This window comes from Nerophis lumbriciformis, linkage group LG37 (assembly GCF_033978685.3).
Source record: "Nerophis lumbriciformis linkage group LG37, RoL_Nlum_v2.1, whole genome shotgun sequence".
NCBI classification, from domain to species: Eukaryota; Metazoa; Chordata; class Actinopteri; order Syngnathiformes; family Syngnathidae; genus Nerophis; species Nerophis lumbriciformis.
The window spans coordinates 19,007,508-19,021,386 of NC_084584.2; positions in this window are offsets into that span (position 1 = coordinate 19,007,508).

Sequence of the window (13,879 nt, forward strand, 5' to 3'; positions counted from 1 at the left end):
TAGCAGGGGCCATAGAGGTCGGGTGCAGTGTGAGCTGGGCGGCAGCCGAGGGCAGGGCACTTGGCGGTCCGATCCTCGGCTACATAAGCTGGCTCTTGGGACGTGGAACGTCACTTCGCTGGGGGGGAAGGAGGCTGAGCTAGTGCGTGAGGTTGAGAAGTTCCGGCTAGATATAGTCGGACTCACTTCGACGCACAGCAAGGGCTCTGGAACCACTTCTCTTGAGAGGGGCTGGACTCTCTTCCACTCTGGCGTTGCCGGCAGTGAGAGGCGACGGGCTGTGGTGGCAATTCTTGTTGCCCCTCGGCTCAAAGCCTGCACGTTGGAGTTCAACCCGGTGAACGAGAGGGTAGCTTCCCTCCGCTTTCGGGTGGGGGACGGGTCCTGACTGTTGTTTGCGTTTACGCGCCAAACAGCAGCTCAGAGTACCCACCCTTTTTGGATTCACTCGAGGGAGTACTGGAGAGTGCTCCCCCGGGTGATTCCCTCGTTCTACTGGGGGACTTCAACGCTCATGTTGGCAGCGACAGTGAAACCTGGAGAGGTGTGATTGGGAAGAATGGCCGCCCGGATCTGAACCCGAGTGGTGTTCTGTTATTGGACTTTTGTGCTCGTCACAGATTGTCGATAACAAACACCATGTTCAAACATAAGGGTGTCCATATGTGCACTTGGCACCAGGACACCCTAGGCTGCAGTTCCATGATCGACTTTGTAGTTGTGTCATCAGATTTGCGGCCTCATGTTTTGGACACTCGGGTGAAGAGAGGGGCGGAGCTTTCTACCGATCACCACCTGGTGGTGAGTTGGCTGCGATGGTAGGGGAGGATGCCGGACAGACCTGGCAGGCCCAAACGCATTGTGAGGGTTTGCTGGGAACGCCTGGCAGAGTCTCCTGTCAGAGAGAGTTTCAATTCCCACCTCCGGAAGAACTTTGAACATGTCACGAGGGAGGTGCTGGACATTGAGTCCGAGTGGACAATGTTCCGTACCTCTATTGTCGAGGCGGCCGATTGGAGGTGTGGCCGCAAGGTAGTTGGTGCCTGTCGTGGCGGTAATCCTAGAACCCGTTGGTGGACGCCGGCGGTGAGGGATGCCGTCAGGCTGAAGAAGGAGTCCTATCGGGTTCTTTTGGCTCATGGGACTCCTGAGGCAGCAGACAGGTACCGACAGGCCAAGCGGTGTGCGGCTTCAGCGGTTGCGGAGGCAAAAACTCGGACATGGGAGGAGTTCGGGGAGGCCATGGAAAAAGACTTCCGGACGGCTTCGAAGCAATTCTGGACCACCATCCGCCGCCTCAGGAAGGGGAAGCAGTGCAGTGTCAACACCGTGTATGGTGGGGATGGTGCTCTGCTGACCTCGACTGCGGATGTTGTGGATCGGTGGAGGGAATACTTCGAAGACCTCCTCAATCCTACCAGCACGTCTTCCTATAAGGAAGCAGAGCCTGGGGAATCTGTGGTGGGCTCTCCTATTTCTGGGGCTGAGGTTGCCGAGGTAGTTAAAAAGCTCCTCGGTGGCAAGGCCCCGGGGGTGGATGAGATCCGCCCGGAGTTCCTTAAGGCTCTGGATGTTGTGGGGCTGTCTTGGTTGACAAGACTCTGCAACATCGCGTGGACATCGGGGGCGGTACCTCTGGATTGGCAGACCGGGGTGGTGGTTCCTCTCTTTAAGAAGGGGAACCGGAGGGTGTGTTCCAACTATCGTGGGATCACACTCCTCAGCCTTCCCGGTAAGGTCTATTCAGGTGTACTGGAGAGGAGGCTACGCCGGATAGTCGAACCTCGGATTCAGGAGGAACAGTGTGGTTTTCGTCCTGGTCGTGGAACTGTGGACCAGCTCTATACTCTCGGCAGGGTCCTTGAGGGTGCATGGGAGTTTGCCCAACCAGTCTACATGTGCTTTGTGGACTTGGAGAAGGCATTCGACCGTGTACCCCGGGAAGTCCTGTGGGGAGTGCTCAGAGAGTATGGGGTAACGGACTGTCTTATTGTGGCAGTTCGCTCCCTGTATAATCAGTGTCAGAGCTTGGTCCGCATTGCCGGCAGTAAGTCGGACACGTTTCCAGTGAGGGTTGGACTCCGCCAAGGCTGCCCTTTGTCACCGATTCTGTTCATAACCTTTATGGACAGAATTTCTAGGCGCAGTCAGGGCATTGAGGGGATCTGGTTTGGTGGCTGCAGGATTAGGTCACTGCTATTTGCAGATGATGTGGTCCTGATGGCTTCCTCCGGCCAAGATCTTCAGCTCCCACTGGATCGTTTCGCAGCCGAGTGTGAAGCGACTGGGATGGGAATCAGCACCTCCAAGTCCGAGTCCATGGTTCTCTCCCGGAAAAGGGTGGAGTGCCATCTCCGGGTTGGGGAGGAGATCTTGCCCCAAGTGGAGGAGTTCAAGTACCTCGGAGTCTTGTTCACGAGTGGGGGAAGAGTGGATCGTGAGATCGACAGGCGGCTCAGTGCGGCGTCTTCAGTAATGCGGACGCTGTATCGATCCGTTGTGGTGAAGAAGGAGCTGAGCCGGAAGGCAAAGCTCTCGATTTACCGGTCGATCTACGTTCCCATCCTCACCTATGGTCATGAGCTTTGGGTCATGACCGAAAGGACAAGATCACGGGTACAAGCGGCCGAAATGAGTTTCCTACGCCGAGTGGCGGGGCTCTCCCTTAGAGATAGGGTGAGAAGCTCTGTCATTCGGGGGGAGCTCAAAGTAAAGCCGCTGCTCCTCCACATCGAGAGGAGCCAGATGAGGTGGTTCGGGCATCTGGTCAGGATGCCACCCGAACGCCTCCCTAGGAAGGTGTTTCGGGCACGTCCGACCGGTAGGAGGCCACGGGGAAGACCCAGGACACGCTGGGAAGACTATCTCTCCCGGCTGGCCTGGGAACGCCTCGGAATCCCCCGGGAGGAGCTGGACGAAGTGGCTGGGGAGAGGGAAGTCTGGGCTTCCCTGCTTAAGCTGCTGCCCCCGCGACCCGACCTCGGATAAGCGGAAGAAGATGGATGGATGGATGGATGGATGGAGTTACTGCACATGGCGTGTGTATAAGAAATCAACAAATTAAGTAGAACATTATGCATTAAACCATATAGATTACAGACCATATATCCATATTGCCTGAATTAATTATTTACTCCAAATATTGGCATGAGATAAACTGGAGTATGATTGAGGTATAATTAAATTGTGCCAATTAAAATGTATTTTTAATTTATTTTTCCTAAGATAGAAAAGAGGCATATCTGACAACTCAAATGGTGAGCAGTGAGAGACAAAACCAAGTATATCTCTCACTGAGACATCATTGAGACATATTGAAACCAATACTCATCTATTTTATTTTTGCCGAAATAGAAAAGAGACATCTGAGAACTCAAACAGTGAGTAGTGAGAAACAAAACCATGTATATCTCTCACTGAGACATAATTGAGACATATTGGAGACCAGCTCATTCATCTCTCATTTTGCTCTTAGTTGAAATCGGGAAAAGAGATAACTGTTAGACAACTTTGAGATCTCTCACAGTGCTCACTGTGAGCCTTATTTCTCAGGAGATACATCTGAGAAGAATGAGAAAACTACTTTGGTCTCGATTCGTGCTCTTTTATGTCTAGGAGATGTATATAAGACATACATGAGATCTCATCTTCAATTTTGCTTTGCTATGGGAGGCTACAAGATAACGTTAACGTTATCAGATACATACAAAAAGGTTCACGTTAACATTACCGTTAGTCACTGACTATGCTTAGGTAACGTTAGTCTTGCTAACATTACTGCAGTCTTGGTTGACATAAGAGGTAACGTTACTACAAGTGAGCAGATATGGAAATTAACCGGCAACAGTTAACGTTAGTTACTCACCGGCGTCACCGCCACTGTAGCTGGGACTTGGGCAGCTGGCAGAAGAAGAGGGGCGTTCTTCGTTCGTCTCATTTTGCTCTCCTTCTTTGTGAGTACCGGTGAGTTTTCTGTGTCTTTCAATGGCTCGTATGGCTCCGGTGCCACTTCCTATTTTCGCAACTTGTGATTGGATACTCACTTGGGACTCCCAAGTGAGTATCCAATCACAGCGTAATGCCAGTTAGAATGCCTTACTGACAACAACTCGTAGTCTGATTGGCTATCGCAATTGTCAACTCCGTTCACTTACAGTATACAGACGCCTGCATTGTTGATTCTGAAGGCCCAAGGCAGATTTCGTACAGCATGGCAACATAAACTCGCTGAATTCTGATTGGATATAAACACTAATCTAAAAACAGTAGCATTGGAAGGAGCATAATATGACATGAAGAGAATATGAATACTTTTAGATATTTAGGAAAAGTAAATTAAAAATTACTTTTGTCTTTAATTATAATCAGGATTTCTGGTTATGTCAGACCTTGCTGGCCCTAACGGGCCACCACTGAGAAGGTCTCGGGACAAATGCAGACCTGAAGCAAATAAAGACTGGGGGGAGATTCTTTCAAAAATAATTTTCGGACGGAGAATCATGGAAACAAAACTTTCAAATGTCTCGGAGTTTACTCAGAAGGCGCTGTGGATTGATGGAAGGAGTTTCAAATCTGAATAGCTCATCCACAGCTATTGCTGTGGATGAGCTGTCCAGTTGTGTGGCATACAGAGTTGCTAATCAGTTTTGAGTGCACATAAGCAGCCTGAGGAGGTTTGTGTACACTTAATTTTTTGACTTCAATATACCTGCTTCTCTTCCATCCCACTCACTATTGTTCGGGAGTTTGAGTTATCTGAGTTATCTTCTTGAAAAAAAAAATATATATATATATATATTTTTCTATCGATGCACTTCAAAATGCTCCGTTCATTTAATTTGTGAAACAAAGTGTCCTCTTAATTCCATTTGTTGCCTGTTTTTATTGAATGGTATCTGCTTCTTTTATTGAATATCGCGCCTTGAGACGGGCACCATACTTGTCAACCCTCCCGAATTTTCCGGGAGACTCTCGAATTTCAGTGCCTCTCCCGAAAATCTCCCGGGACAACCATTCTCACAAATTTTTCCCGATTTCCAGCCGGACATAAGGCACGCCCCCCTCCAGGTCCGTGCGGACCTGAGTGAGGATAGCCTTTCGTCACATCCGCTTGGCCAACCAAAAAGTAACCACAGACCGTATAGTGTTCTGTGGTTACATTTTGGTTGGCCAACGGTTTACGTTGTATTGCGCACCCTGACGGCAAGTATGGGAATCGATTCTGAAGTATGAAGTAAAGAGACGTAACTTCATCACCTCGCCTGGTTATTGACTCCAACCCAGAATATTACACTGCCCATACCTATGCTCCTTCAAAGGCTGTGCTACTGGCTGCAAAGCATTGCACTTTCAAATACAACAATGAGTAGAGAGGAGTGTTATGTGTAAATAAATGAACACTGAAATTCAAGTATTTATTTAATTTATATGTATATATATATATATATAATAAAATACATATATATATAGCTAGAATTCACTGAAAGTCAAGTATTTATTTTATTTATATAAATACTTGAATTTCAGTGAATTCTAGCTATAAATATACTCCTCCCCCTTAACCCTGCCCCCGGCCCCGCCCACCAAATCTCCCGAATTTGGAGGTCTCAAGGTTGGCAAGTATGACGGGCACATGCACGATACGCAGGGTCCCTTCCGGCTGCACACACTCCCTTGAGAGATCTGATTTTCAATGGCATAATCCAGGTGTGTTAGGCCGGTTTGTCAAAAACCGAACACAATGGGATTAAAGTGTTTCAATGGGTTGTAGGATGCTTATTTAGAGTCAATCTATTTGAGAAATCAGACTATTTTAGTGAATGGACATTTACTTATTGTAAACGCATTGGCAGATCCTCAAATTGATATTTTAACCTTGCTAGCAAACATAGAACACTGTAGTCTAAACTTGTGATTTACAAAACCCAAAACCAGTGAAGTTGGCACGTCGTGTAAATCATAAATAAAAACAGAATACAATGATTTGCAAATCCTTTTCAACCTATATTCAATTGAATAGACTGCAAAGATATCATAGTGTGATTTATAGGTGTTGCTGTACTTTGTTTTCTTCAGATGCAGTCAGTAGTCATTTGTTCAACTTCTTTAGTTATGCTAACGGTGTCCCTCAAGGTTCTATTTTAGGACCTCTCTTTTTATCTTTTGTGCTATTCAGCTGATGGCCTGCGAGTACAATTAAAAAAAACTTTATGAGACTCACTCTTTTTCAGCAGATTCTTACAAACACTAGGATGCTGTCAAATAGATTATATTTGATTCTCTTTTTTGTAGAAGGTCCTTAACAACAGCAAAGCGCTCCTGAAACTCTGACAAAATAAATAGACCAAAATCAGATGTCTACTGTAGAGGACGCTGGTTCTACAGAATATACAACAGTGAAAATAGTAGAGGGACAAGTCCGCCCCCTTTCTGAAAATTTGGTCCCTAAAACAATTTAGTTGAATATCCCTGCTGTAAGCTAGTTCTACTTCCCAAGAACAGCTGCACTCAAAAAGGGTGAACATTTGTCAAAACATGCACCTCTACGTGTTGCCTGTGCTATTATTATATTAATATTATTAATTATTTTATTGAAGTAATTTGTATTTTACTTTGTATCCTATTAGTTATGCAAGATTATATTTAGTTCTATTTATTTATGATTTATTTACTGTATATTAATTTATTTTTTTCGATTAATCTTTATATGTCTTGTATTTTATTCTTTATCTCCACTCATGGTTCTTACTATTTTACAAGTTGTATTATTTTTATTTTTCCAATGTTCCTCAGATGAGCCATCTGCCTTAGGGGTTGTCGGCCGTGCTTGTGGGGGCGCTTTTGTGTCAGCGTCCTGGTGGCGATGGTCTGATGACCTCCTTGTGCAGATGGCTCCTGTGATAGTGTTTACTCACATGTCTCCTCTGTACTCAGCCGTGCAATAAATTTGTCCAAGCGAGAGATCGGGGGGCTGAAGTGAGGCAACGAGGTCCGTGTCCAAGCAGGGGTCGAGGATTGAGGCAGGCAGTCCAGAATCCAGTGGGATGGAGGCACACAGCTCGATCACGGGAAACAGAGGGAACACTGCGTGGAACACAGGGGACATAAGACACGGGCACAGGGAAAGCACAGAGAAAGCAACGATGAGGAGGGAAGCCAGAGACGGGATGCTTACTACGAGGAGTTAACTACGTTCCGGCACTGGATCTTCGGGTCCGCTGGTCTTTATTCCGTCTGCCCTCATCAGACCCAGGTGCGCTGATTGTTGATTGTCTGCAGCCGTGTAGGTGCATGGCCGCGATGCGGGAAGAGCGAGCAGAGGCGTGTCCCGGCCCGCTTCTAGCAGAGGTGCCAGCTGCACTTGCAGCAGATGACATGCGGGTTTACGCCCGCGCCGTGACAAAATCAGTATGTGATTGAAGTGTTGAGTTCCAACTTGAATTCAGGAGGTTAGACAAAAAATTGGGCATTTATCATTTAGGAATGACAACTACAGGTACATTAAGTAGAACATATAAATTATATTTTTAGTAATCAACTAACATTATTGTAAATATATTTACCTTGTTTAATACTCATAATTGAATGATGTCTGTAGACTCAATAGTTTTCATCCAAGTTTTAAAATCGTGCTTTATATTTTTAGTGTGCACATGCAATGCTATACTGTACTGTAACACACTTTTCACAACTCTAATTAAATTTGAGTGTCTGCAGTTAAACCGCATGCTGATTTAAGTATTGATTTGTTGATGTCTAATTAATTGTGGTAAAGGCAAAATCATAAAAAACGGAACTACTGAAATGTTTGAATGTACTTATTGCTATAAATGAGGTGTTCTAAAACACCTATATAATTTCCAAGATGCAATATTTTTGTTATTGTGCGTACACTACAGTGGTATTTAATAGCAATTACTTCCAAAAGGTCTGACAAAAACCGAATCGTACAAAAACGTAGGCAATTTTACACATGAGAAATAATGTAAATTCAATTATTCAAGACACTCAATGGTTTTAACACAAAACACATTATATAGAGAATAATTATAGTTTTACATGAAGAAAACAATGAATACATAGTAGTAGTATAGTGTTGTGGAAGTCATTCTTACCTTCTTTATCAAAGTTGCAACTTCCTTTGGCCCTGTGGTAGCTTATTTTGCTGTCATACTCAATAAAAAAACAGATGTCAAACTCAAGCGAAAGTCTGGAAATAATGCGTGTCAATAAAGTACTTTATATTTTCTCTCTAAATGTATTCCTTTTTTCCATTATGACAGACAGAAAAATACACAAAATACAACTTTTTTGTGAGAATTAAAAAAAATAGGCTACTAAAATATCTGCTGGTCTAATGATTTCAAAATAAGTTATTCCATAAAATTGTACACTGAAAAAGGAAAATAGATTTTACGGTAAAAAAAAAGTGGCAGCTCAATCGCGACAAATTAAAAAAAACTAAAATCCTGACCCATTACCAGTAGCTCTGGCAGCTCAGTCGCCAGAATTTTAACGTAAAAAACATTGGTACAGTTTTTCCATTTACAGTAATATGATGTAAAAACCACTGTAAATTTTACAGTAATAATCTTTTGACTGAGCTGCCAGTTTTCCCCCCCAAAATAATAGATGTTTTTTTTGTTCAGTATACATTAAAAAATATAAAAATATAATGCATTGGCAATTGTGTAACAATATCATTAGGAAATCTTTATACATCTATATTCATATTTTATTCACTGTTACACACGACCCTCTTAAGCAGTGTTGGGTTAGTTACTGAGAACCAGTAACTAGTTACGGTTACTTGTTACTTTATTTCAAAAGTAACTCAGTTACTAACTCAGTTACTTACACCAAAAAGTAATGTGTTACAGTGAAAAGTATTTAGTTACTTTTTTTAATTTTTTTATTTTTTTTATTTAAGGCTCACATTAATACCCTTTTAGCCTTCATTTCAGTACTGTTATTGCACTGGAGAATAATACAATCTGTTGATCAACTTAAATGCATTTGCATCACTGAACTCTGCTAAGCAATTTGGTCTACATAAAACACACAAAGACAAAGATATGTTTTAAAGGGCCAATTTATTTCGGGCCAGAACAAATTGACAAAACTATTTTAAATAGCTGCAACATAACATACATAAGTAACAAACCGCATAATAACATGTCACAACATTTACCATGAATTGATTAACGTGGACCTCGACTTAAACAAGTTGAAAAACTTATTTGGGTGCTACCATTTAGTGGTCAATTGTACGGAATATGTACTGTACTGTGCTATGTATTGATAAAAGTTTCAATCAATCAATCAAAAAACATAGCTGTAAACCTGGCTTCACCCAAGGAAGGCACTAGAGATGCGCGGTTTGCGGACACAACCGCGGAGTCCGTGGATTATCCGCGGATCGGGCGGATGAAATTTAAAAAAATAAGATTTTATCCGCGCGCGGGTCGGGTCGGGCGGATTAATTAGATATTTTATTTTATTTTTTTTTTTATTTTTTTTTTTGCGGGTGGCAGTTAAACCAATTCGGAAATATATATACATAGTTAAATGTTGTTACCCACATACGAAAAACGAGCAGGCACCTGCTGCATATGCCACAACAGAAGAAAAAAAAAGAAAAGAGATGGACACTTTTACGGAGCGGAGAAGGGACGCCTCGCCGGGGTCCGGGACCGAGGCCCCTTCCCCCGAGAGGGCCCCACCGGGAGCCGTAGCTGAGGCGATCCGCAAGAAGGGCCCGACGCACGTCCAGGGTCACTACCGCGCCCACCGCACCGACACCCCGCCTCGTCCGCTTTCGCCGCGGCCGGCGTCACGCGCAGCAGGTAAGCAGCTTACCTGCCCGCCACCCCCGTGGCCGGGGGCTCGTAACATGGGTCACTCCGCGCGCTCCGCCCGCGCAGCTTACCTGCCCACCACCCCTGTTTCCGGGGGCGCGTAACAGGGGTCACTCCGCGCGCAGTGCGCTCACGAAAGGGGTGGTGCTCACCCTGGTTGATATAGAGAGCAGGACGGTGGCCATGGAAGTCAGAACCCGCTAAGGAGTGTGTAACAACCCACCTGCCGAATCAACTAGCCCTGAAAATGGATGGCGCTGGAGCGTGGGCCCATACCTGGCCGTCGCCGGCAGTGAGACGCGCTTGGAGGTGCGCTCAGCGCGGCTCCCATATGATTGCACACTGGTGTGCATCTGGGTCGTGACAGCGTGGCACGCGCAAGTCTGTGCTGCATTGGATCAGTCTCCTTTCTTTAACAGGCAAAAGCTTTATAACCTCACCATACCTGCCAACTTTTAAATCAGAAAAACCTAGTAGCCAGGGTCCAAGGGCCGCAGGCCCCGGTAGGTCCATGACAAAGTCCTGGTGGAGGGTTCAGGGCTTCGCCCCCCGACGCAAAATGATTATTAGCATTCAGACAGGTTAAAATGTTGCTAAAACCATCACTTTTCTATCAGTCACAGTGACTTTTCAAAACAAAAATATTACAGCAAAAATCATATGGGTTGATTGACATGTTTATTCTGTAAGCTAACTTCAATAGTTTGAAATTATTTTGACAGTTAATGCCAGTTATCCTGTCAACCTTTCACAAGACTTCAATTTGTTAATTGAAAGTATAAACAGTATAAACACTTTTTACAGTAAACAAATGGTAAAACAGTACTAAACAATTCCATTAAAAAAAAATTGGTGTCATTATTAACTTTCTGTCCAAGCTTGTATAATCTACTGCCTTGTTCAATTGTAAAAAATATTCTGTGCCTAAAATTCACATTTCTATCACAATTATCATACTGTAAACATGGTAAGCTAACTTCATTAAAATTAATAGTCCTGTCAATAGCATGGAATTACAATTCAAATGTAGTTTTTTTGTAAGCCTTTCAAAAGAATTCAAAATATGAAAAATTAATGAAAATTAATTTAAGCCATCAGACACTTGAAAAGTGGCACATCACATCTCTAATGTAATCATTTGAACTTTTCAACAGAAATAGCACTGCAAAAATATTAAGGACATACTTCTGTATTTTGGTAGTTATGCTGTCAACATTTAACAAGATTTCTTCAACTTGGACTTGAAAGCATAAATAGTATAAACACTTTTAACAGTATGTCGTGCTGTGAAATACAGCCGACAGGATTGCGCACCAAACACGAAGCAAGGCCATGGTGCAGGAGAACAAAGGACTTCTTTCATTTAAGGTTTGTGATAAACCATCAAACTCATTCGTTAAAAGGATTCTATAGTAATATAAAGCGAATTTTTCTGGACATTATCATGCAAGAAAAGTTTATTTTTGGGATCGCGATCACCGCGTAATGATTTTTAAAGGTTGCATTACATTATTAACTGTCCCATGTGATCAGCCAGTGCGATTGGAAGTCCATGCTCAATTATTGCCTCCGTAAATAAAACTTCGGCATTTATCACATCCAAAGAATCTGTTTGGGCGACGAAAAACGTTGAAAGTTTTCCACTTGTATCGCTAGCAACGGCATTAGACTTGTGTTTTTTTGTCCCAACGTGGTCTTTTACATCGCTAATTCCTTCATGTCCGATCGAAAAATCTTGTCTGCACAAGGTGCAATTCGCGTAGTTTTCACCCTTTTTTTTTTTTTTAATTAATATTAGATATATAACAACGGGCGGATGGCGGGCGGGTGCAGTTCTGATCAAACGTTACATCGGGTGGATGGCGGATGGTTGACGACTTTCTGACGCGGTTGCGGATGAAATAAATTGCCTATCCGCGCATCTCTAGAAGGCACACATGACATGATTATATGTCATGTCACTATATACAGCACATATTGGGGCTGGGGGGGCGTGGTCGGGGCGGGGGCGTGGTTGGGGGCGTGGTTAAGAGGGGAGGAGGATATTTACAGCTAGAATTCACCAAGTCAGGTATTTCATATATATATATATATATACACACATATACATATACATATACATATATATATATCCATCCATCCATTTTCTACCGCTTATTCCCTTTGGGGTCGCGGGGGGCGCTGGAGCCTATCTCAGCTACAATCGGGCGGAAGGCGGGTACACCCTGGACAAGTCGCCACCTCATCGCAGGGCCAACACAGATAGACAGACAACATTCACACTCACATTCACACACTAGGGCCAATTTAGTGTTGCCAATCAACTTATCCCCAGGTGCATGTCTTTGGAGAAGATATATATATATATATATATATATATATATATATATATATATATTAAAAAATATATATAAATATATATATATATATATATAAAAGAAATACTTGACTTTCAGTGAATTCCAGCTATATATATATATATATATTTTTTTTTTTTTTTTTTTTTTTTTTTTTTATTATATATATATATATATATATATATATATATATATATATATATATATATATATATATATATATATAAAAGAAATACTTGAATTTCAGTGTTCATTTATTTACACATATACACACACATAACACTCATCTACTCATTGTTGAGTTAAGGGTTGAATTGTCCATCCTTGTTCTATTCTCTGTCACTATTTTTCTAACCATGCTGAACACCCTCTCTGATGATGCATTGCTGTGTGGCACGCACAAAAGTGCTTTCATCAAATGCGCTAGAGTCTGGAATCTTCCATCTCTCCCTAGCATGGCCCAAAACCGGTCAATCTTTGCTTCCTGAGAAATATCTTCACTGCCAAGCACTTGGTAGTCCACTACTTCTTCCCGGAGGCTATCCAGGTCCAATCGCAGCTGCGGCTTGGAACTTACAAGCGTATTTCTTCATCTTACTCGTCGTCGGCGTCGCCACGGCTGTATCTTCCTCGTTCTTCTGCTTCGTCTCCTTGTTGTGTGCGCAGTTGTGCACTGCACTCTCTAAAAGCTGTAGATGTTATTGTCACATATGTATGTACAGTAGATGGCAGTATTGTCCTGTTTAAGAGTGTCACAACATTGCTGTTTACGGCAGACGAACTGCTTTACGGTAGACGAAAACGTGACTGCTGTTGTTGTGTGTTGTTACCGCGCTGGGAGGACGTTAATGAAACTGCCTAACAATAAACCCACTTAAGAAATCAAGAACTTGCCCTCGATCATTCTACAGTTATAACGTGATTGGGCAGGCACGCTGTTTATATTGTGGGAAAGCGGACGTGAAAACAGGTCAGGTCCGCATGGAGCTGGAGGAGGCGTGGCCTCCAGCTTGGCCTGAATTTCGGGAGATTTTCGGGAGAAAATTTGTCCCGGGAGGTTTTCAGGAGAGGCGCTGTATTTCGGGAGTCTCCAGGAAAATCCGGGAGGGTTGGCAAGTACGCCAATAAAACACACTCAGATCTTCTCAGTTTGTAGCCGATACTATATTAAAAAAATAACGTAAAATAACGCAGTAACGCATCATGTAGTAACGGTAACTGAGTTACTGAATATAAAAAATAACGCGTTAGACTACTAGTTAACGCCGAAAATAACTTTGTAACGCGTTAGTCCCAACACTGCTCTTAAGGCAGCCATAACTGCGATGTGGCCCTCAATGAAAACCACTGCATTAGTTAACGCAGGCGTACGTAATGTCAACCTATAGGGGGCGCTACAAATGTCGTTTGCAGAGAGTTGTGTACAAAGAGAGTGTTGTCAGGCTTGTTCCTGACAGTTTAGTTATGTTTTGGTTTTTCCTGTCATTTCCTGTCAACGCTCTTATTTTGGTTATTTCCTGATTGTCTCCCTGAGTGCTGCTTCCCCTCAGCTGCGGCTGATTGACACCTGGCCACACCTGATGTCAATCAGCCAGCTGCTATTTAAACCTGCCTTCCCCTCCAGTCAGTGCTTGATTATTGTCGTTCCTACCTGTCGTGTCGATG